Here is a 25,399-nt window from a genome sequence, read left to right on the forward strand (position 1 = left end):
AACTCCCTAACTCCCTGCAATGCAGGAATCTCAGCTAAAGCATCCATGACAGATGGCCATCTAACCTCTGCTTAAAAACCTCCAAGGAAGAAGAGTCCACAACCTCCCATGGGAGACTATTTCACTGTTGAACAGCTCTTACAGCCAGGAAATTTTTCTGTATGTTTAATCAGAATCTCCTTTCTTGTAACCTGAAGCCATTGGTTCGAGCCCAACCCTCCAGAGCAGGAGAAAACTTGCATCCTCTTCTATGTGACAGCCCTTGAGAAATTTGAAGCTGACTATCCGATATGATACAATAATCTTTATTGTCATTGTACCATACAGAACAACAAAATTGAAAAATCTACATAAAACACTCAAAACCCAACAAGCCTGCTATCCCAACCTGGTTAGCCCCCTAAAAACTCTGATACCCCATTTTTAAATACAGTGGACTCCCATAGAGACTCCTTACACTGCGTTTAAAATCAAAATCACATTTGGATAGAAACTGTTTCTCAGGCGGCTAGTCCTAGTCTTTATAACCCTGTACCTTCTTCCAGAAGGCAGAAGCTGAAAGAGATCATTTTCGGGGTGCGCATTATCCTGCGCTATCTCTGCAACGTTCTTATGGCACCTGGAAGCATAGATTTGATCTCTCAGTCTCCCCTTTTCCAGGCTAAACATACCCAGCTCCTTCAACCATTCCCCATCAGGCTTGGTTTCCAGACCCTCATCTTATATATCTATAAGAATATGGGCCTTATCAGGGATAGCTCCTCATCTATGGAATGTCCTCGCTAGAGAGTCTTGTTATTTCTATGGGACTTATTTCCTAGTAAGTGTCCTTTTTTAAAAAAAAAGTGTTACATTGACTCCTTTCCAACATTTCAGATTAGACGCTTCTTTTAGGGTTGGGACAGCGGGAGGGATGAGCCAATGGCCAGGCTGGTGCGCTGCAAACACACTGGCGGACCCACTCTGGCACTCCTGCATTCGCTCTGCACCAGCCTTCCTGGTAATGAACATCAGTGCTGGGAGTGGGAGATCAGCTAAGCCCTGCCACCCTGCCGACACTGCTGGTTAAAGTCCAGAAGGTTAAATGGCTGTTTAGTGGAGGCGGCTAAAGAGAAATAAATATATCCACTTGGTGGCAGCAGTAAATAAGAAGGAGGCGTTGATTTGCCTCGTTTGCTTCACTCACCTCCCTCTTCCAGACTTCAAAAGAAATTTAAAGTTCACTCCACTGTTGTTACTCACAGGCCCTCCAAGTCTCCGTCCATTCCAGGGATGCCCCTGATTTAGAGAAGCCATCCCGGTTTCCGATTTGATCCCAGTTTTCCTTGTTGTTGTTTAGTCGTTTAGCCAGTTTCCCGCTTCTGTTACACCAGTGGTGTTGTAGAATGTCCTCTCTGCTGAAATATGAAAGGCCCCTTAGTATTTACCCTGGCTTTTGACACCCAAGACGTGTGTTTTCAGGACCCACCATATTCCTGTGACTGTAATTTGTTCTGACTGTTTTAAATCTGAAATTTTAACCCATCATGGGCACCTGCTGGTGAAGGCAACTCTGCCACTGAGCTGGTGATCTCCTCCCAACTATGCCCACTCGCAAGCTCAGTTTATTCAGGTATAAAACAACTGAACCATAAACCCTAAACCATAAAGAAGGCCGATCGCCGAAGAATTGATGCTTTTGAATTATGGTGCTGGAGGAGACTCTTGAGAGTCCCATGACTGCAAGAAGATCAAACCTCTCCATTCTGAAGGAAACCAGCCCTGAGTGCTCACTGGAAGGACAGATCATGAAGCTGAGGCTCCAATACTTTGGCCACCTCATGAGAAGAGAAGACTCCCTGGAAAAGACCCTGATGTTGGGAAAGATGGAGGGCACAAGGAGAAGGGGACGACAGAGGACGAGATGGTGGGACAGTGTTCTCAAAGCTACCAGCATGAGTTTGACCAAACTGCGGGAGGCAGTGGAAGACAGGAGTGCCTGGCGTTCTCTGGTCCATGGGGTCACGAAGAGTCGGACACGACTAAACGACTAAACAACAACAACAAAACAACTGAAGAGGGTTTTATGTCACAATCTTTAAGATCAACTTGATTAACTCACCTTCCATTAGGTTTGGGGGGGGGGGAGAGAGAAATTTAACTCTCTTTGCACTGGAAAGCAAACCTAGCTAATTCCCTCTTTCCAAAACCTGAGAACTGAAACTCTGCCATCATTTGAAATTCATGCACCTCCATATCTTGCAATGCAGTTCCACACCCAAATAACGTCTACAAAAAAGTGTGAAAAAGTGTGCCTTGAAGTGTGTACTGGGACGCTTTTAATGTGTGACGTTCTGTTTTTGCCCCCCCCCCCAAAAAAAAAAGTTCCTACTGTTGTGGAGTGGCAGGCGAAGATGAAGAATTTTGCTGAGTTGGCCAAACTGACTTGCAGGATTTGAGACCAGGACGATCAGAAATTCCAGAAAGACTGGAGTAAATTTATTGTATATTTAAATGATAACTGTAAAAATTTAAAGACGTTAGCAGGATTGAAAGAAATCCTACAATGTAGATAAAGCTGTAAAGAGTTAGAATGCGCAATTGAATTTGATATGGGATACCAGCTGAAGGGAAGGAGAGAAGTTGCAAGCTTGGCAGAGCAAAAAAGTTATTGTTTGAAAAACGTGTAAGGAAAATAACAAAAATTTAATGTGTGACGTTCTGTTGTGTTGTTGTTTGTTATGTATTTATATTTGTATATTATATCGGAAGCTACCCAGAGTGGCTGGGGCAACCGACAGAGATGGGTGGGGTACAAAAAGAATGTTGTTGTTGTTGTTGTTGTTGTTGTTGTTGTTGTTGTTGTTGTTTAGGGTTTGTCCACATTTCCGCTTGTCCCATGCTGTCTAGGCGTAGGTCTGAGTGGTTTTCCATTTGTCCCAACATTTTCTTCAGTGCTAAATGAGGTCAAATGCCAATCTGCATAAAACTTGATTGATGTTTGCTCTGGTTCAGCAGTAAAAATTGGGTTTCCCTGGGGGAAAGTGGCGGGAGAAGCAGAAGTCTGGACGCGTCCTTAGTTAGAGTAGAACACAAAAAACAACATTACATTAGGGGAAATTGCTTTCCAAAAGCATTTCGTTTTTTAAAAAACAAAACCTGCATTCAGAAATGTGTCCTGTCAGGAGAAATTTGCACTAAGGTGCTTGTAAATTTTTCACAAGGACTTGTAAAAAAGGAATTGCAGACAGATGCAGAGGACTGAACTTCAGGCTGAAAAAATAAGAAGCTGAAAGAACTGAGAATCAATAGATCCATGTGCTCCCAATCCTCAGCATCTTATATTGAGAGAGAGACCACAGCCTGGAACTCTGGAGAGCAGCTGCCAGTCAGTGTGGCAATACTTAGCTAGATGGACTCCAAGTAAGGGAGCTTTCTATGTTGTCACATAGAATCATAGAATCTTAGAGTTGGAAGGGACCCAAGGGTCATCTAGTCCAACCCCTGCAATGCAGGAATCACAGCTAAAGCAGCCATGACAGATGGCCACCCAACCTCTGCTTATAAACCTCCAAGGAAGGAGAGTCCACCACCTCTTGTGGGTGTCTGTTCCACTGTCAAACAGCTCTTACAGCCAGGAAGTTTTTCTGTATGTTTAATTGGAATCTCCTTTCTTGTAACTTGAAGCCATGGGTTCGAGTCCTACCCTCCAGAGCAGGAGAAAACAAGATTGCTCCATCCTCCATGTGACAGCCCTTAAGATATCTGAAGATGGCTCTCATTTCTCCTCTCACTCTCCTCTTTTCCAGGCTAAACATACTCAGCTCCTTCAACCATTCCTCATAAGGCTTAGTTTCCAGACCCTTGAACATCTTGGTTGCCTTCCTCTGCACACGTTCCAACTCGTCAACATCCTTCTTAAATTGTGGTGCCCAGAATTGGACACAGTATTCCAAGTGTGGTCTGACTAAGGCAGAATAGAGTAGTACTATTACGTCCCTTGATCTGGACACTAGACTTCTGTGGATGCAGCCTAGAATAGCACCAGTCTTTTTTGCTGCTGCATCACACAGTTGACTCATGTTGAGCTTGTGGTCCACCAAGACCCCTAGATCCTTTTCACGTGTACAACTAGTAAGCCAGGTGTCCCCCATCCTATATTTGTGCATCTGGTTCTTCCTCTCTAAGTGCAGAACCTTACATTTCTCCCTATTTTGTTAGCTTGCCCCCAGTTCTCCAATCTGTTTGAATTTTGATTCTGTCTTCTGCGGCATTCGCTACCCCTCCCAGTTTGGTGTCATCTGCAAATTTGATGAGCACCCCTTCAATTCCTTCATTCAGGTCATGTATGAAACGCTAAACTCTTTATCAAGTATGGCTGCCTCCATGATTTATTTCTCCCATCATAAGATCACCTTCGTTATTTTTTTAAATCCTAGGTGAGATGATATTATGTCCCCAAGAAGTTAAGATACGCAAACATTCTAGCACAGATTCTCCCACCCCACCCCTCTCTCTTTGGTATAGTTTGGGAAAATGGGTGAAATTTCACTAAGTGCTTGGTCCATATTTTGAGCAGCCAGCTCCCCACATGTGAATTCATGTCAGCTGCACTGGGTGGCTTAGAAACAGTCCTAGGCTAAATGCCTGAAGCGTGACTCATCTCCTTCCTCTAAGGAATCTGTGCATGTGCAGAGGCAGGTATAAAGGCAAGGCTGCATTCAGCAGCAGTCACAGGTATTCACCAAGAAGACGTTTTGTGCAGTGCAAGGTATCAGCAGAGAAGCTGAAGAACTACCTTGAGAGCCAGTGTGGTGTAGTGGTTAAGAGCGGTAGACTCGTAATCTGGGGAACCGGGTTCGCTTCCCCACTCCTCCACATACAGCTGCTGGGTGACCTTGGGCCAGTTACACTTCTTTTAAGTCTCTCAGCCCCACTCACTTCACAGAGTGTTTGTTGTGGGGGAGGAAGGGAAAGGAGAATGTTAGCCGCTTTGAGACTCCTTCGGGTAGTGATAAAGCGGGATATCAAATCCAAACTCTTCTCCTTGTTCTTCTACCTGACGTATTGATCAATATAGTATGGTGAGCTAGCAAGGTACAGTGATAGTGGATCTCTCTGTATACTTATATCTTTACAAGGTTTGCTACCAAGACCAGAAGAAGGTCCATCTAGTCCAAACAACCACACACACACCCGCAATGCAGGAAGCTCAGCTAAAGCACCCATGACAGATGGATATGGATGTATCTGCTGGACCTGCAAGCAGTCAGGAAAGTAGGGGCCAGGACCCTGGGCAGGAAGGCAGCACTGAGAACACTTGCTTTCCCAACTAGGCGTGTACCAGCTACTGGTGCAGCTTTATACATGCTGCCTGCCCTGGGGGTGGCGCTGTCAAGCTGCTGCTAGTGACTCCAGGCTAGTTGCACAAAGACAAGGGAATGTTTCTTACCATCCTCTTTTTATTCAGGATTTACAGAGAGAGGCTATGGAACACAGCCTCTTGGATAATGGCGTTGTCCTGAGTGAATCTCCAACCCCTGTCTCTGTGGGATGTTAGAATCAGGTGCAGTCAACCACAACATTGCTAGAATAGACATGAAGGTTGTCTCAGTCCTCCAGCCATAACTTTCCTGCTTTCCACGACTGAGACGAAACTTCCTATGTGTAACTTGAGATGGGCATGGCCTCTCCTGAAGTAGAATGATCCAGAACCACAGGCTGGCCACCATCTTGTCTCTCTTGTCTCTATCGATGGCATCTTAACAACAGCACTACTAAGATGCACCCTTGGCTCCAGGCCAAGAGGAGAAAAGGGGGGGCTTTCTCCCATAAGGAGATAGTCACCACATTTAAACTATGTTCTAACCTTTTAAGCTGGTAAAAATGTGGTCTTGACTATGCTACCACTCAGTGGATTTGTAACTGGCTGACTGACCGAACCCAAAGGGTGCTCATCAATGGTTCCTCTTCATCCTGGAGAAGAGTGACTAGTGGGGTGCCACAGGGTTCTGTCTTGGGCGCAGTCTTATTCAACATCTTTATCAACGACTTGGATGATGGTCTCAAGCGCATCCTGATCAAATTTGCAGATGACACCAAACTGGGAGGGGTGGCTAACACCCCAGTGGACAGGATCACACTTCAAAACGACCTTGACAGATTAGAGAACTGGGCCAAAACAAACAAGATGAATTTTAACAGGGAGAAATGTAAAGTATTGCACTTGGGCAAAAAAAATGAGAGGCACAAATACAAGATGGGTGACACCTGGCTTGAGAGCACTACATGTGAAAAGGATCTAGGAGTCTTGGTTGACCACAAACTTGACATGAGCCAACAGTGTGACACGGCAGCTAAAAAAGCCAATGCAATTCTGGGCTGCATCAATAGGAGTATTGCATCTAGATCAAGGGAAGTAATAGTGTCACTGTATTCTGCTCTGGTCAGACCTCACCTGGAGTACTGTGTCCAGTTCTGGGCACCACAGTTCAAGAAGGACACTGACAAACTGAAACGTGTCCAGAGGAGGGCAACCAAAATGGTCAAAGGCCTGGAAACGATGCCTTATGAGGAATGGCTAAGGGAGCTGGGCATGTTTAGCCTGGAGAAGAGGAGGTTAAGGGGTGATATGATAGCCATGTTCAAATAGATAAAAGGATGTCACATAGAGGAGGGAGAAAGGTTGTTTTCTGCTGCTCCAGAGAAGCGGACACGGAGCAATGGTTCCAAACTACAAGAAAGAAGATTCCACCTAAACTTTAGGAAGAACTTCCTGACAGTAAGAGCTGTTCGACAGTGGAATTTGCTGCCAAAGAATGTGGTGGAGTCTCCTTCTTTGGAGGTCTTTAAGCAGAGGCTTGACAACCATATGTCAGGAGTGCTCTGATGGTGGTTTCCTGCTTGGCAGGGGGTTGGACTCGATGGCCCTTGTGGTTTCTTCCAACTCTATGATTCTATGATTCTATGACTGCCTTCTGGGAACCTTTGTGTGAACAGATGATTACTTTTACAGAAGACTGTAGCATCTTATTTTAGGAGGGATTAAAAGGGGAAATACCAGGAAATATTTACAGAGACTCTAACGAGTCTGAGCAAGCTACCTGCTGTGCTTGCTGTGTTTAAAAAAGAGGAATGTTAACTGCTGATTTTGTTGAACTTGTAAAGACAAGTTGGGATAGGATATCTTAGACAATATATCCTCTCCCGCATCCCTAAACATTCCCACAGTCTCCCCCACTTCCTCATTCGTTACTTCTATGGGTGAAGAAGTAGAGTTTGGATTTGATATCCCTCTTTATCACTACCGAAAGGAGTCTCAAAGCAGCTCACAATCTCCTTTCCCTTCCTCCCCCACAACAAACACTCTGTGAGGTGAGTGAGGCTGAGAGACTTCAGAGAAGTGGGACTGGCCCAAGGTCACCCAGCAGCTGCATGTGGAGGAGCGGGGACGCGAACCCGGTTCACCAGATTACAAGACTACCGCTCTCAACCACTACACCACACTGGCTCTCCACTGCTGCTACCTGCCCTCTGCCTTTGAGCTCTTTGCTCTCCTACTTCCAAGGCTCTCCGGTTTCTGGGAGGGGGAGTTCTGGAATGCTTTCTAAAGACACTGTGTCCATCAGCTGCTTCCTCTTCCTCATCTCCCATTATTTCCCAACTTTCCCCCTCATCTGCCTCTGAGCTGCAACCTTCCTCAAACCCTGTTGTAAATCTATACTGTCTTCCTCTTATAATAATAATAATAATAATAATTTATTATTCATACCCCACCCATCTGGCTGAGTTTCCCCAGCCACTCTGGGCGGCTCCCAATCAGTGTTAAAAACAGTACAGCATTACATATTAAAAACTTCCCTGAACAGGGCTGCCTTAAGATGTCTTCTGAATGTCAGGTAATTCTTTATCTCTTTGACATCTGATGGGAGGGCGTTCCACAGGGCGGGTGCCACTACCGAGAAGGCCCTCTGTCTGGTTCCCTGTAGCCTCACTTCTCGCAATGAGGGAACCGCCAGAAGGCCCTCGGCGCTGGATCTCAGTGTCCGGGCTGAACGATGGGGGTGGAGATGCTCCTTCAGGTATACAGGACCGAGGCCGTTTAGGGCTTTAAAGGTCAGCACCAACACTTTGAATCGTGCTCGGAAACGTACTGGGAGCCAGTGCAGATCTCTCAGAACCGGTGTTATGTGGTCCCAGCGGCCACTCCCAGTCACCAGTCTAGCTGCCGCATTCTGGATTAATTGCAGTTTCCTCTTCCTCCTCCCTGGAAGGGCCAGGCTGTAGAAGTGGTCTTCACCTTCCCTCTTCTGCCCAGTCCCTGACAGGGGTGGAACAAGGGTGGGGGCCAGACCCCTTGTGGAAAAATTGCTTGTTCTAATGCGGAGGGTTTCCTTAACTTGGGTTTTAAATGCAGCCTTGGGTTCAAACAGACATCAAACATTGCTCTCTGGTTCTCTGCCCAACTTGCCGCTTTACTTCTAGGTCACATCCCTGACGCTTTCAACTCTGGCTTTTTCTGTTGAGGGAGGCCACCCATCCATTTGCTGCCTTGCACCGAGCCCCCTTAATCCGCCTCGACAGCTCACCGTCCAGGTTCTTACCCCACCAGCAAGCTAGTCCGGCTATTCCAATAATTAGGAGCTTTGATTAAATTCTGACACTTGCTGGATCCAGGGTCTGGAGGGGCCTGGCACCCAGCATGACAACCCCAAACTCATAACAATATGTATGAAGTGAAATAGAGAAATTATGTGTCTCTAGCAGAGTGGTGTCCAAACTTTTTTTAAAGAGGGCCAGATTTGATGAAGTGAAGGGCCGTTGGGGCCGACCAAAGGGCCAACCAAAGTTCTTGACCATTTTTTAGAATTGAAGTTCTTTAGCTTTTTTATGATTTTACCCCAAAGTTATTAAGCTTTTTTTAGGATTGAAGTTGTTTTACCCTAGGAAGTAAACTGCGACAGGGGCTGGATTAAACCGACCGGCAGGCCAAAATGGACTTTGGAGAAGCCTGCTGTAGCACCTACAGTCCCAAGAAACAAAGGTCTGTATAGTTAAAGCTATGGTTTTCCCAGTAGTGATGTATGGAAGTGAGAGCTGGACCATAAAGAAGGCTGATCGCTGAAGAATGGATGCTTTTGAATTCTGGTGCTGGAGGAGACTCTTGAGAGTCCCATGGAAGATCCAACCTCTCCATTCTGAAGGAAATCAGCCCTGAGTGCTCACTGGAAGGACAGATCCTGAAGCTGAGGCTCCAAGACTTTGGCCACCTCATTAGAAGAGAAGACTCCCTGGAAAAGACCCTGATGTTGGGAAAGATGGAGGGCACAAGCAGAAGGGGACGAGAGAGGATTAGATGGTTGGATAGTGTTCTTGAAGCTACCAGCATGAGTTTGACCCAACTGCAGGAGGCAGTGGAAGACAGGAGTGCCTGACATGCTCTGGTCCATGGGGTCACGAAGAGTCGGACACGACTAAACGACTAAACAACAACAACAGTCCCAAGAAGTGTGTGTGTGTGTGTGTGTGTGTGTGTGTGTGTGTTATTTATGGACTACCTATCCAAACCCTTTGGCGACCTCAATCACTTTGTTACCATTGACTATGGTCGTTCAGACGGGTGAGATAAATTACTGGATTATTCGTGGATGTGCTAGAGAAGAAGACTCAAAAAGCATGACAAAACCAGAGAAGTGTGACTACTGGGTTTTTATTTCGTTCTTTCTTTCTTCAACCAGAGAGGGGGAAAGTGAGCTTCCCCCCCCCCGGCCCCCAAGTGCTATTGAGGGAGAGAGAGAGAGACAGATCTTGCAGCTGAGGCTCCTCTCTTTGGCTGTCCTCTGGCTGCTCAGGCCTTGTACTGTGGTCTCCAGTGGGGCCACTTCGGGTGGTGGACTGGATAGTGAGGGGCAGGACGTGGTGCTGGTGCAGGTGCTGGCAGTGGTACCGGCCGTGGATGAGGATACGGGTAGTGATAAGGCCGTGCAACACAGCAGTAACCGCCATGAAGCGCGCAGGCACAGCTTGGCCGAGATGCCCCATATTTGCACGAGGTTCCACAGGTGCCGTAGCAGCGGTCTCTGCACTGGTGCTTGTAGCCTGCAGGAGAGGGGAAGCCCAGAGTTATTTGTTTACTTACATATTTATCATCATTGCACAAAATTTATACACCGCTGGAATACCCCCCCCCCCCCCGAGCGGTTTACAAAAGGAGGAAACAATAAAATCGCCACAAAGGAAGATCTCCGGCAATAGGTTAAACTACCAAAAGAGGTTAAAATTCACGTTGGTTTTCTAAACACCTGGACTGGCTCGTCTAAACAGGAATGTCTTCAGCTGGCGCTAAAAGGAATACAGTGCAGCAGAGAAGGTGCCCCCTTGATATCAAGTGGCAGGGAGTTCCAAAGGGTAGATGCCGCCACACTAATTGATCGATCTCTTACAAATGCGGAATGGGCATTATGTGGCACCTATAGTGCTGCCAGTTCCACCGACGGAAGGGTTGTTGTGGGGATTAAATGAATTGGAGGAGAGCTATGCATGCAACATTGAACTCCTTGGAGGAAAAGGAGGAATATAATGCAGTATAATAAATAAGCACATGATTCTCTCTCTCTCTCTCTCTCTCTCTCTCTCTCTCTCTCTCAATAATAATTAAATTTTCTGTTTTACAATTTGGAATACTCATTTATACATCCTTAATATATCAATAAGGGACGCAGGTGGCGCTGTGGGTTAAAGCCTCAGCGCCTAGGGCTTGCCGATCGAAAGGTCGCGGTTCGAATCCCTGCGGCGGGGTGCGCTCCCGCTGCTCGGTCCCAGCGCCTGCCAACCTAGCAGTTCGAAAGCACCTCCGGGTGCAAGTAGATAAATAGGGACCGCTTACCAGCGGGAAGGTAAACGGCGTTTCCGTGTGCGGCTCTGGCTCTGGCTCTGGCTCTGGCCAGAGCAGCGATGTCACGCTGGCCACGTGACCCGGAAGTGTCTCTGGACAGCACTGGCCCCTGGCCTCTTAAGTGAGATGGGCGCACAACCCCAGAGTCTGTCAAGACTGGCCCGTACGGGCAGGGGTACCTTTACCTTTAATATATCAATGACTTCCCTTCTTCTCTTTCCATGGTTCATTTTGCATATTATAAATCCCTGCATATTTTACATAAACCAAACCAGGCATAGGCAAACTCCGGCCCTCCAGATGTTTTGGGACTACAATTCCCATCATGCCTGGCCACTGGTCCTGTTAGCTAGGGGTGATGATGGGAGTTGTAGTCCCAAACATCTGGAGGACCGGAGTTTGCCTATGCCTGAACTAAGCCATTCAGTATTCCATTATTACATCCATCAAAACTTATTTACACTGTTGAATTTATCTGAACGCTGCCCATGTTTTCAAGTGTACACAATCCCCCCCCCATATATTCCATAAATGTTTTCCAATCTTCTCTAAACGTGTGTTCTTCTTGTTCTCGTATTATTCTATATGTTAAGTCCGGAAGCTGCGCATATTCCATCAGCTTAAGTTGCCATTCTTCTTTAGTTGGGACCTCACTCATTTTCCATTTTGGGCCTATATTATTATTATTATTATTATTATTATTATTATTATTTCTATTATTATTATTTCTTAATCACCCATTACCGTGAGATTCCAGGGCAGGTTACAACAATTAAACAAAATCTATTAGAAAAAGCTTAAAACAAATTGCAGTCCCAAGATTTGGGTGCGTCCTAAAATACAGATGGTTGCCAACGACCAAAACTATACAGTGACGGTGCCATGTGGACCTCAGGGGTTTCACAGAGAATGCCTTCTATAGGGCTGCCACCATCTTGGAACAAGAAGGTCTTCATCTGCCAATGGAAGGACAGCAAGGAGGGAGCCAGTCTGGCTTCTCTAGGGAGTGAATTTCAGAGTTTGGGAGCAGCCACCAAGAAGGCCCTTTTGTGAATCCCCACCAAGAGTGCCTGTACTTGGTAAACTACATGCAGTTGCAGTCTAAAATATCAATAGGGTAACGGGCTAGGGAAGAGTGGTCAATAATAGAATTGTAGAGTTGGAAGGGACTACAAGGGACATCTACTGCAACCCCCTGCAGGAATCTTTTGCCCAACGTGGGGCTCAAACCCACAGCCCTGAGATTAAGCGTCTCATGCTCCACCGACTGAGCTATCCCAACTGGGGACAGTCCAAACTGACTTTTCAGGGTTTCCGACAAGAGTTTCCCAGCCTACCTGGAGGCTCCAGGGATGGAGCCAAGGAGACCTCCTGTATGGAAAACTTGTGTTCTACCACTAAGCCGAGCCTTTTCCCATTCCAGAAGAACCAGGTGCACGTGATGATAGATGGAAGGTGCACCATCTAATACAACCCTCTCCCTTAAAGGTGCCATCCTGCTTCCCCACCATTACCTGCATTGACCACAGTGACGAGCAGGATCACAGCAAAGGCAAGGAAGAGGGTCCTCATGGTGAAAAGCTGGGTCAGATCTCGCCTACTGAAGATCTGAAGATCTGATGATGAGTGTGGTCTGGAGCTCCAGTGCTTATATAGGAGTTGATGAATCAAGGAGAGGTGATGGATGATGCACAGGTTGTTCCATTGGTGCCCTATCATGTCATCTCAACCCCAGCAGGCCTTCCATGTCATTGTATGTTATCAGTTTGTACAATGAGCATGGTCCACTGCTGCTCACCGCCATCTGCAAGGAACGTGTTTCATTCCTGGTCCAGGAAGTCTCCATCCTGATCCGGCTGTCTGGCTTCAAACCCATCAAGTGTGCAAGAGTTTAGGAGGCATGTGTGCATGGAAACAATCTCACGCATCTGAGAGGAGAATTGAAAGAGGGAACAAGTTAAGATCTTCCAGGAAGATTACCACACCAGGAAGGAACACCTGAACAAAACGTTCAGATAAGGCCGATGAAGGTACTGAGACAGTGATGGGTATTTTGCCAACCACAGATCGTGAAGAGCGGATGTGATGACGTCATAGCACCACACAGCCAATCCCCAGGATTGTTGCAGGAGACAAACGTTACCTTTTCCATCTTACTTGTGGGGTCTACCCAGCAGCAACTGGGGGGCTGCTGCAGGAACAAGGTGGTGGACTAAATGTACTACTACTCTGATTCTGCAGAGCTTTGGTGCTCTGATGCAGAGAGTTGTCCAGAGACCCCTATGTTCCCCTCGTGAAGCTATAATTCTCAGCGTGGTTTAACAATCAATCCCTCTTCACATGGAACTCTGGGAATTGCAGCTTTGGGGAGGGGAGGGGTCTCCTAACAAACTACATCTCCCAGAATTCTTTGGGGGGAAGCCATGACTGTTTAAAGTGGTATCACAGTGCTGTGTGGTGTGAGGGTAGCTTTTGTTCATTTGTTTTAGCTTCACATCCTAGATCAGAGGAGACGGGCCATATTTTCCTCTGGGCAACATTCCAGGCAACACTTCTTCTTTGGCGATCACTTGTAGGCAAGTAAGATGGTCTTCCATAAACATGGTTTTAACAGTGAGTCTGTAAGTGACTGTGGAGGCCAATTCTGGATCCACACGTCCTTACACAGTGGAGACATAGGTTTCTGGGTGGGACTTGATCACGGTATGGATTTGCCAAGTGTGCCTTCCTCTTAGCACGTTTCTCCCTTGCGTCCTGAGTTTGAGCGTCTTCAAAGCCCATGACACCTTTGGTAAAGGCTGTTCCCCAACTGGAGAGCTTGCAGGCCAGTGTTTCCCAGTTGTCGGTGTTTATACTACATTTTTTTAGATTTGCCTTGAGACAGTCTTTAAACCTCTTTTGTTGACCACCAGCATTACGCTTTCCATTTTTAAGTTCGGAATAGAGTAGTTGCTTTGGAAGACGATCATCAGGCATCCGTACAACACGGCCAGTCCAGCAAAGTTGATGTTGAAGAATCATTGCTTCATAGCTTATGCATCCCAGTACTACAATTCCCAGCACCCTTAACAAATAACAGTCCCCAAGATTCTTTGGGGGAAGCTATGGGTTTCAAACACATGGTAGATGCAACCATATCAGAACTTCTGCTCAGCTTTTCCACTTAGATTACCTTTTTTTCTTTCCCCCTCCCCCTTAATTTTTTTTTTTGTATTTCAATCAATTTGTTTTTATATTGGGTGTTAGCTGCTAAAACCATTTGTACATGTTGCCATGCTACCCGTCCATGCAGCATGTATGCACCCTATATATAGAAATGAGCAAACCAGTGATATTTTAGGGAGCAGGCGAGCAGGTGGGGCCCATGACTTACATCATAGGAGCCTACACAACACAAAACACTGCTGCTGTATGTAGGTTTCAATTTGTTTGTTTTTTATCTTATATTTTGGAAATGTACATCCAGTTTTTTCCCCTTTAATTTTTTTAGGGGGGGCCAAGAGAGTGGGGCCCTAAGCTATAGCTTGTTTAGCTTATACATAAATCCGGCACTGACATCAAGGCCCCAGAGGGCTGACATACAGACCACAAACCAGTCTTTCCTCAACTTATTGCCTTCCAGATGTTGTTGAACTAAGACTCTGCATCACCCCCAGCCTATGGTCAACAGATGGCTTTGGCTGATGAGAGTTCTTCTTCAACGGAACACCAGAAAGACTTCAAGCTGTGAAATGCTGTGGTGGAACCCAGGATGTGAAAAGTCTTTTGTGCTCTATCAAGGTCAACATGACTGTGACGTCTTTCTCATTGTGTGTGTCCTAGTTGCTGGGGTGCAGTGATACAGGGTTTTGCCTGCCAAGTATCTCTGTTTTGGCTGGCTCCGTTCTGTCTGCATTCTCTGAAGCAAGGATCCTGCTATTGTGCGTGCGACGCTTAAACCCTTGGCAAGGACACGAGACTTGGAGGCCATTCTTGAAGCCTGCCATGCCACGAAGCAACATCAAGCTCTCTGAGTCAACACGCATACCCACACCTGTACCTACAAAATAATAATAATAATAATAATAATAATAATAATAATAATAACTTATTTATACCCTGCCCTCCTTGGCCAGAACAGGGCTCAGGGTGGCTCACAACAGTAAAATTACAGTAAAAAACATAATAGGGAAAAAAACCAATTTAAAATACAGGTTAAAATGCAATTTAAAATGCAGCCTCATCAAAATCATAAGGGGAGGGAGATTGAGTCCAAATCAAAGGCCAAGCGGAACAGCTCTGTCTTGCAGGCCCTGTGGAAAAATGTCAAGTCCCGTAGGGCCCTGGTCTCTTCTGTCAGAGCATTCCACCAAGTCAGGGCCAGTACTAAAAAGGCCCTGGCCCTGTTGTTGTTTAGTCGTTTAGTTGTGTCCGACTCTTCGTGACCCCATGGATCAGAGCACGCCAGGCACTCCTGTCTTCCACTGCTTCCCACAGTTTGGTCAAACTCATGCTGGTAGCTTTGAGAACACTGTCCAACCATCTCGTCCTCTGTCGTCCCCTTCTCCTTGTGCCCTCCATCTTTCCCAACATCAGGGTCTTTTCCAGGGAGTCTTCTCTTCTCATGAGGTGGCCAAAGTATTGGAGCCTCAGCTTCAGTATCTGTCCTTCCAGTGAGCACTCAGGGCTGATTTCCTTCAGAATGGAGAGGTTTGATCTTCTTGCAGTCCATGGGACTCTCAAGAGTCTCCTCCAGCACCATAATTCAAAAGCATCAATTCTTTGGTGATCAGCCTTCTTTATGGTCCAGCTCTCACTTCCATACATCACTACTGGGGAAACCATGGCTTTCACTATACGGACCTTTGTTGGCAAGGTGATGTCTCAGCTTTTTAAGATGCTGTCTAGGTTTGTCATTGCTTTTCTCCCAAGAAGCAGGCGTCTTTTGTGACTGCTGTCCCAATCTGCAGTGATCAGATGGCCCTAGTTGAGACCAATCTAACCCCCTTGCGACTTAAGTGTTGTCATTTGTGGACCTTAAGGTCCTCTGCAGGGCATATCAGGAGAGGTACGTGGGTCCTAGGCCGCATAGCAGATGCTCTACCACTGAACCACAGGGAGGCAGATATTGGGGGCTGGCTCGCCTGTTTGGTGGGGAGGAGAGGTAATCCAATCTAATTTAGGTTGGCTCAGTAGCAAGATGAGTCATTCCCAATAAGGGAGCAAGGGGACATAGCTCAGCCAGTTTGCCAAGTAGTCTGAGCTTAGCGTGGCAGAGCCATCAGAGAATCTTATTAACAAGGGGATCCTTCTAAACTTAGGTCACTCCAGTCCCCAGCATTCCTGACGAAAGCCCATATTGGCTGGGGGTGATGGGAGCTGAGACCCCACAAATCTTGAAGAGCAGTAGTGCAACTCTTATTCTAAAGCAGTGATTATCCAAATAACAATCTCCTTGCAGAATTAAACTGATCCTTTTAAAAGACAATGTGCAACTAGTTAATTTATTAGAGTACACAAGAACAAATTAGGGTAATAGAAGCCAGTGCATTAAATGTAAATAACAATACAAGTGCAAGGAGTAGAATTGGAAGTCTTTTATTTAGAAATTCAATGAATTATTCTTGTTTTGTATGTGTGTGTTTTCCCTCTTTCTTTTTTTGTCTAAATCTTTTCTTTTTTATCTTTATGTATGTATATATATATATGTATTTTGATTCAATAAAGATGATTAAAAAACAACACCAGCCCACTTCCTACCCTATAAAGAGCAGTATTCAGAACAGCGGTTTGCACAGCCCATTAAGGGACATAATGACAGTAGAATTCAAAAACAGTAACGCCTCCATATTTATTCTGAATCCAATTGAAACTATTTAGTTTTATTATTTCAACAAATTGAATGAACTTGATTTAGTGATAGCAGGATAGTCATTTGTAGTCCAGCTACACCAGCTGTTCCTAGTGCCGGATTTACATACAGCGGTACCTCGGGTAAAGAACTTAATTCGTTCTGGAAGTCCATTCTTAATCTGAAACTGTTCTTAACCTGAGGTACCACTTTAGCTAATGGGGCCTCCTGCTGCTGCCACACAATTTCTGTTCTCATCCTGAAGTAAAGTTCTTAATCCGAGATACTATTTATGGGTTAGCGGAGTATGTAACCTGAAGCGTCTGAAACCTGAAACATCTGTAACCCGAGGTACCACTGTATAAGCTAAGCAAGCTTTAAAGGAAAAAACAACTGGATGTACATTTCCAAAATATAAGACAAAAAACAAAAATAAAATAAAACCTGCATACAGTTAGAGCTTAATAATTACTTCACTATTAATATACTTCTTCTTAATTGTATTTCACTATTAATATATTTCTTCTTAATTGTATTTCAGTTCAACAATTACTTTGATAAAATACATATTTTGTTATGTGCAAATGGCTTTAGATACCCGTTAGGTCCATAAATTACCAAATAGCATATATTCAACAAAAAAACAGCAACAATTTGTTGTTGACAAAGGACAGCTGGACATATAAAGGGCCCCATTACCTTCAGTAGCTTAGGGCCTCATGAATCCGGCCCTGGCTGTTCCTTTGCCTATTAGCACCCTCTAAATAGTCCCAATGCCCCCCTCAAGGGGCAGTGAATCATAGAATCATAGAATCATAGAGTTGGAAGAGACCACAAGGGCCATCGAGTCCAACCCCCTGCCAAGCAGGAAACACCATCAGAGCACTCCTGACATATGGTTGTCAAGCCTCTGCTTAAAGACCTCCAAAGAAGGAGACTCCACCACACTCCTTGGCAGCAAATTCCACTGTCGAACAGCTCTTACTGTCAGGAAGTTCTTCCTAATGTTTAGGTGGAATCTTCTTTCTTGTAGTTTGGAACCATTGCTCCGTGTCCGCTTCTCTGGAGCAGCAGAAAACAACCTTTCTCCCTCCTCTATGTGACATCCTTTTATATATTTGAACATGGCTATCATATCACCCCTTAACCTCCTCTTCTCCAGGCTAAACATGCCCAGCTCCCTTAGCCGTTCCTCATAAGGCATCGTTTCCAGGCCTTTGACCATTTTGGTTGCCCTCCTCTGGACACGTTCCAGTTTCTCAGTGTCCTTCTTGAACTGTGGTGCCCAGAACTGGACACAGTACTCCAGGTGAGGTCTGACCAGAGCAGAATACAGTGGCACTATTACTTCCCTTGATCTAGATGCAATACTCCTATTGATGCAGCCCAGAATTGCATTGGCTTTTTTAGCTGCCGCGTCACACTGTTGGCTCATGTCAAGTTTGTGGTCAACCAAGACTCCTAGATCCTTTTCACATGTACTGCTCTCAAGCCAGGTGTCACCCATCTTGTATTTGTGCCTCTCATTTTTTTTGCCCAAGTGCAATACTTTACATTTCTCCCTGTTAAAATTCATCTTGTTTGTTTTGGCCCAGTTCTCTAATCTGTCAAGGTCATTTTGAAGTGTGATCCTGTCCTCTGGGGTGTTAGCCATCCCTTCCAGTTTGGTGTCATCTGCAAATTTGATCAGGATGCCCTTGAGTCCATCATCCAAGTCGTTGATAAAGATGTTGAATCAGACCGGGCCCAAGACAGAACCCTGTGGCACCCCACTAGTCACTCTTCTCCAGGATGAAGAGGAACCATTGATGAGCACCCTTTGGGTTCGGTCAGTCAGCCAGTTACAAATCCACTGAGTGGTAGCATAGTCAAGTCTGCATTTTACCAGCTTCTTTACAAGAATATCATGGGGCACCTTGTCAAATGCCTTGCTGAAATCAAGGTAGGCTACATCCACTGCGTTCCCTTCATCTACCAGGCTTGTAATTCTGTCAAAAAATGAGATCAGGTTAGTCTGACATGACTTATTGTTCAGAAATCCATGCTGACTATTGGTGATCACAGTATTCTTTTCTAGGTGCTCACAGACTGTTTGCTTAATTATCTGCTCCAGAATCTTCCCTGGTATTGATGTCAGACTGACTGGGCGGTAATTATTTGGGTCCTCTCTTTTCCCCTTTTTGAAAATAGGGACAACATTTGCACTCCTCCAGTCTGCCGGGACTTCGCCTGTTCTCCAGGAATTCTCAAAGATGACTGCCAGTGGTTCTGAGATCACATCTGCCAGTTCTTTTAATACTCTTGGATGCAGTTCATCTGGCCCTGAAGACTTGAATACATCTAAACTAGCTAAGTATTCTTGTACTATCTCCTTAGTTATTCTGGGCTGTGTTTCCTCTGCTGAATCATTTGCTCCAAATTCTTCAGGTCGGGCATTGTTTTCTTTATCGGTGAAGACTGAGGCAAAGAAGGCATTGAGGAGTTCAGCCCTTTCTGTGTCCCCTGTTTGCATTTCACCATCTTCTCCTCTGAGTGACCCCACAGTTTCCTTGTTCAGTGCCACCCCCTTTGGGGACCACTGCTCTAAATAATCAATTGCCTTATTCCTCCCTTTTCATTTCCACCAGATCCTTCAAACCCGTTGCTCCCCTACCCAAATGCCTTGTTCCATTTGGCTCTCTAGCCTTGAGACACCATGAAAACCCCAATGGATGATGATTTTGACTGGCTTGGCTATGAATTTAGCAACAAGCCATACATTTCAATCTGAGTAGATCATAAAGAGTTCCTCCTTTGGAGTCCAACAGGCTGGGGGTCAGCTGATCATGGCCATCACAAAAAGGAGAAAGTGGATGAATGCAATGAACAATGGCCATTGAAAAGACTGCATCAATGTGCATTGTTCTGGGTAAGAGAGGACAAAAAAAACATCCACCAAAAGGGCAGTAGCTATGTAAGCCTCATGAATATCCACCTGGCATCCCTTTCAGACATTCCTTCTATAAAACAACTGAGCCCTTGACTGGAAGCACCATCGAAGTGCTTATCCACTGTCCTTCTGTGTTCACCCAGAGAACCCAACCAGAACTCCACCATGAGAGCTCTCTACCTTGCCTTGACCGTTGTGTTGTTGGCTGCCACTGTCATAGATGTTCAAGGTATGAACTGAACTTCTACAAGGTGGGAAGAAGGGGCTGTACTTCATAAAGCATACTGAAGCGGCTTCTGCCTTGACCTTAATTCAAGGGAGAGGTATGGGTTTCAGTGATGGCCACCAGCCTAGATGGCCTTCAAAGAGGATTATAGAAATTCATGGAGGAGAGGGCTATTGATGGCTACTGGCCCTGATAGCTGTGCTCCATCTCCACAATTGGAGATAGTAAAGGCTTCTGAATACTCCAGGGGGAAAGAGTGCCTTTGTGCTTCGATCCTGCTTGTGGTTCCCACATGTATCTGGTCAGCCACTGACAGAAGAGGATCCTGTACAAGTTGGGCCATTGGCCTGATCCAGAAACCTCTTCTTATGTCCTTATGGCAAGCACAGACCTCAAGGGAGTGGTGTTGGCCCCATGGGAAAGCGATGGCATAGAGCAGGAGGTCTTGGGTCTAAACTAGATCCTCATTTGGGCTTCAAGGAGTGTTTTGGTTTGGGCGACATTTCTAAGGAGAAGCCGCAGTTTGGGGTAGAACAGCAAGGAGAACAGGAGGTCACCTCCCCTCAAAACAGATGCTGTGTTCCAGGCAAAGGTTCAGAAAAGGACAAACTAAATGACCAAGGGATGGAAGCAACTCCCCCAGGAGGGAAGGACTTCTTCAGCTAGAGAAAAGGCAGCCAAGAGGAGGCATTGTAGTGGTGCCTAAAATCATGTGCAGCATGGAGAATGGAGAGACCATAGCTCAGGGGTGGAGCATGTGATTATTCGTTCATTTATTGCATTTATATGGCACCTTTCCCCCATGTGGTGTACATGGTTCTTCCTCTCCTCATTTAAGCACCACAATACCCAGTGAGTTTCAAATCTGAGCAGGGTTTTGCACCCTGGTCTCATGGGTCCTAGTCTGATACTAACCACTATACAGCACTGGCTCACTCTTCTTCCTGCAGCTTCCTGTCACAAGACACCCAACTGTAAGCGCTATGAAGGCACCTGTAGCAAGGATTGCTTGACGGGTAGGAGATTCGAAGCCACCTGCGACTGCAGTCATGGCACCGTCTGCTGCCTGCCTCCCAAGAGAGGCTGAGCAGGAGGCAGGCCGCCTCACTGAGGAGGAGCTGGAGACCCTGTCTTCACCACTCAGCTGTGTAGAGGGGCCCATCATGGATGCTTCTCCACAATAAATTGACATCAATGTCCTTGGCGAGTTCTGTGTGCTTCTTCCAGAGAGCAGGCAGGGAGGGAGAACTGTAGGGCGGTGGGTGTAATATGGTCATTTCAGACCCCTGGGGTTTCCAAAGCCTTTTCCCAGTGTACAAAGTCCTTTACAGTTCCTACTGCAATTAGCCTCATGCGTTAAGACTGTCCACACTGGGGCTAAGGCAAAACCTGTGATGATTGCTGCAAATGTTTTCACCTGCAAAAGGAAAAGGAAAAAAGGGTGCCCCTTTTGCCACCTTGAGGGTGAAAGCAACAATGTCCAAGGGCATCTGTGCCCTTCTGCATAACACCTGTTCAGGTAGCATCCCCCTATGTTTCTCTCCCTAACTTCTCTTTAGGAAGCACCCACTCAGAGGGCAGAATGGTGCAGGAAACATTGTCATGCCTTGGGATTAGCTTCCTTTGTCCACAACACAACATCAGTATTCCCAGGAAGAACAGTCTTTAAAATAATAATAATAATAATAATAATAATAATAATAATGCTGAAAGAGTAGCAATTGGGAATGGAAACAATAATGAACAAGGTATTGTTGTATGAGGAGATTATTCTGATACATATTTGTGCTCCTTATTTTCCTTATTTCCCTTTTTGCACTGAATATTTTTTCCGTATGAACCTTTGATGCTTTTTTTAAAAAATACATCTTTATTGGTTTAAAATACAATCTTGCAATAAAGGTAAATACTACAAAGTTAAGCACAGAAAAGAAAAGAAGAAGAAAGAAAAGAGGGGGGGGGGGAATTATCCAGATCAAAAAGTACAAAAAGTTTAAAAGTAACAAGAAGGGGGTGGGGGAATAACAATTAAAAGTGCCAGATATTTATACATCATGTCTTATCCAATAAAGTCTTCTGTGAAAAGCTTCCAATCGTTCTCATTATGCTTTTTCTGTTGTCTTGTTGTTTTATCACACAGTTTGTTTTATTTCTTTTTCCATATATACCTCTAAGATGTTTATTCCATTTATTTATTATACACAAATATCATTCAATTCTGCTAGGATGGTATCATTTTTACTATATAGTCTTATATATTCCTTAAATATTTTCTATTCTCCATATACTTTTTGATTTAAGGTTCCCCCGACTTTTCCACTCCGCTTTGCCATTCTGTTATTGTTGGTGTTGTTTCGCATTTCCAACTTCTGGCCACTAGTATTCTCGCAGCTGTGATTGCGTACATGAACAGTGGTCTTGTGTTTTGCTTAATTTCTATTGGCAATATTCCTAATAGGAAAATCTCCGGCCTTTTTTTAACAGTGAATTTAAATAATTTCTTAAATTCATCATATATGTTGTTCCAAAATTCACTTATAATTATGCACCTCCACCACATGTGATTGTAAGACCCTATCTCCTTTTTGCATCGCCAGCATGTTGGTGAACTACCTTTGTACATTTTAGCGAGTTTTGGTGGAGTTTTGCATCTGTAAAGCATCTTCATGGTATTCTCCCTCAAGTTATAACATGATGTAAATTTTATATCTTGTTGCCACAGTCTTTCCCACTGCTCCATATAGATATTATATCCAAAGTCTTGAGCCCACCTTATCACTGATGTTTTTACCTGCTCCTCTTTCACTTCCCACTCTAAAAGATATTCATACATTCTTGACATACACTGGTACCTCTGGTTAGGTATTTAATTCGTTCCAGAGGTCCGTCCTTAACCTGAAACGGTTCTTAACCTGAAGCACCACTTTAGCTAATGGGGCCTCCCGCTGCTGCCGCGCCGCCGGAGCACGATTTCTGTTCTTATCCTGAAGCAAAGTTCTTAACCTGAGGTACTATTTCTGGGTTAGCGGAGTCTGTAGCCTGAAGCGTATGTAACCCGAGGTACCACTGTACTTTCCTTTATTATATATTAATTCTTGAATCTTCGATGCTAACCTACAGAGCACTTAAAGCTTGCATCTAATTTCTGTTAGTTTAGGTTTCTGAGGTTTCTGAGAAAGCCTGATGTCCCTTAAGAGAGTTGAAGGTCTCATTCTCATGGTTCTCTAGGGAGACGGGGGGGGGGGGCTTGAGTCTATGGGGTAGATTAGGACAGAGACTTACAGTAAGAGCTCCTGGGGAGATACAGGCATCCAAGATGAGCCCTGCTAGATCAGACAATGGTTCGCCCATATGACATCACATGCACTCAGCCCCAGGCCTCTTCAGTCTTTGCTGCAAGTTGGCACCTCAGCGTTCACCTAGAATTGCCAGAGTGGTGGATCCAATTCTTCCATCCAGCCAACAAGCAGAACATCCTCATCCTCAGCAGCTGAGATACACCTCCAAGGTGGGCTTCATGTGGCCACCATCACCTGTCCCAATCTAGAAGCCCATCTAAATGTTGGATTGACCTGGGGAGAAGCTACATGGGATGCGAAACACACCACCATGCAGCATATTAAAGAAATTAATGAAATGCATTAATAAGAAGGAGACTGCAGCATTCACTGGAACTTAATCTTTCACCTCCTCCACAATCCGCAAGAACTTACCCCAATCCCGCTGAGAACCAGGACCCAGGAGACCAGGGTTCAAATCCCCACTCAGACATCAAAAGGTGACCTTGGACCAGTCACTGCCTCTCACTTGTTGTGATGATTAAATTGGGGGGGGGTGTGTGAATAATGTATGCTACCTTGAGCTCCTTGGAAAAAAAGGTGAGATATAGATGCAGTAAAAATAATAACAAATAACAAATAAATAATAATAAATATAATTTATTATAAAATAAATTAATGTTATCTATTTTCTTTATTATCAAATAATATTTATTATAACATAATAAATAATAACGACACTAATTGGACTCCCCCCCCCCCATATAAGTACAGTGGTACCTCGGGTTAAGAACTTAATTCGTTCTGGAGGTCCGTTCTTAACCTGAAACTGTTCTTAGTGATTTCTCTTCTCATCCTGAAGCAAAGCTCTTAACCCGAGGTACTATTTCTGGGTTAGCAGAGTCTGTAACCTGAAGCATCTGTAACCTGAAGCATCTGTAATCCGAGGTACCACTGTAATATCAACACTGGGGGAGGAATTGGGATCACAATAAGGGTTAAGCCTCACATTTACACATACTACAGTCCAAATGGTTGGGGTTTTGTGGAGGGGGGGAACATACCTACTATTTGGGTGGGGAGGTAGCTGCCTGGTTAAGAACCCAACGTTAATTTAAAATACTGCAGTTAATCTCTTTAGGGACGCGGGTGGCGCTGTGGGTAAAACCTCAGCACCTAGGGCTTGCCGATCGTATGGTCGGCGGTTCGAAGCCCCGCGGCGGGGTGAGCTCCCGTCCTTCAGTCCCAGCTCCTGCCCACCTAGCAGTTTGAAAGCACCCCTAAGTGCAAGTAGATAAATAGGTACCGCTTTCTAGCGGGAAAGTAAACGGCGTTTCTGTGTGCTGCGCTGGTGCTGGCTCGCCAGAGCAGCTTCGTCACTCTGGCCATGTGACCCGGGAGTTTTTTGGGAGCTAAGAAGTACAAATTGTTTTTTGGGAGCTAAACAGTACAAATTGAAAGCATTTGCTGACGATTTAGTATTGACTTTGCAGGAGCCAGAATCTAGCACCAAAAGGGTACTGGAATTGATTCAAGAATTTGGTCAGGTAGCAGGCTTTAAGTTGAATAAGATGAAAACTAATGTTCTAGAGAAACATTTAACTGTGAATGAGAGAGAGAAGTTCCAGGAAGAGACAGGACTAACATTGGTTAAGAAAGTGAAATATTTAGGAGTTAACATGACTGCTAAGAATGTTAATTTGTTTAAAGATAACTATGAAAAATGTTGGACTGAGGTGAAAAAAGATTTAGAAATATGGTCAAATTTGAAGCTATCATTGCTAGGCTGAATTGCTGTGATAAAAATGAATGTATTGCCAAGGATGTTGTTTTTATTTCAAACTTTGCAAATTTTGGACAAGATGGACTGTTTCAAGAAGTGGCAGAGAGATATTTCTAGATTTGTCTGGCAGGGCAAGAAGCCTCGAATAAAATTCAAGATATTAACTGATGCTAAAGAAAGAGGTTGATTTGCCCTGCCAGACCTTAAACTATATTATGAATCAGCTGCTTTTTGCTGGCTGAAAGAATGGCTGCTTCTTGAAAACACTGATGTGCTGGATTTAGAAGGTTTTGACAGTGTACTTGGTTGGCATGCATATTTGTGGTATGATAAGGTAAAAGCACATAAAGCATTTAAAAACCATGTCGTTAGAAAGGCACTGTTTAATGTTTGGATAAGACATAAGGATTTGTTAAAAAATAAAACCCCAAGATGGTTGTCACCAACGGAAGCGAAGGCACAGAAAAAACTCAATATGGA

The 25,399-nt window shown here is 44.9% G+C and overlaps 1 protein-coding gene across 1 annotated transcript in view; it reads left to right on the forward strand.

Moving 5' to 3' along the window:
- Positions 1-7,102: 7,102 nt before the first annotated feature.
- LOC307211838 (L-threonine 3-dehydrogenase, mitochondrial-like) overlaps positions 7,103-25,399 on the forward strand; it is a 152,784-nt gene continuing 134,487 nt past the window's right edge. The window contains exon 1 of the mRNA XM_079968933.1: positions 7,103-7,115. The gene's annotated coding sequence lies outside the window, so the exon portion shown is untranslated. The remainder of the gene's footprint in view (positions 7,116-25,399) is intronic.

Source organism: Podarcis cretensis (genome assembly GCF_951804945.1).
Source record: "Podarcis cretensis genome assembly, chromosome: 3".
In the NCBI taxonomy this organism is placed as follows: Eukaryota; Metazoa; Chordata; class Lepidosauria; order Squamata; family Lacertidae; genus Podarcis; species Podarcis cretensis.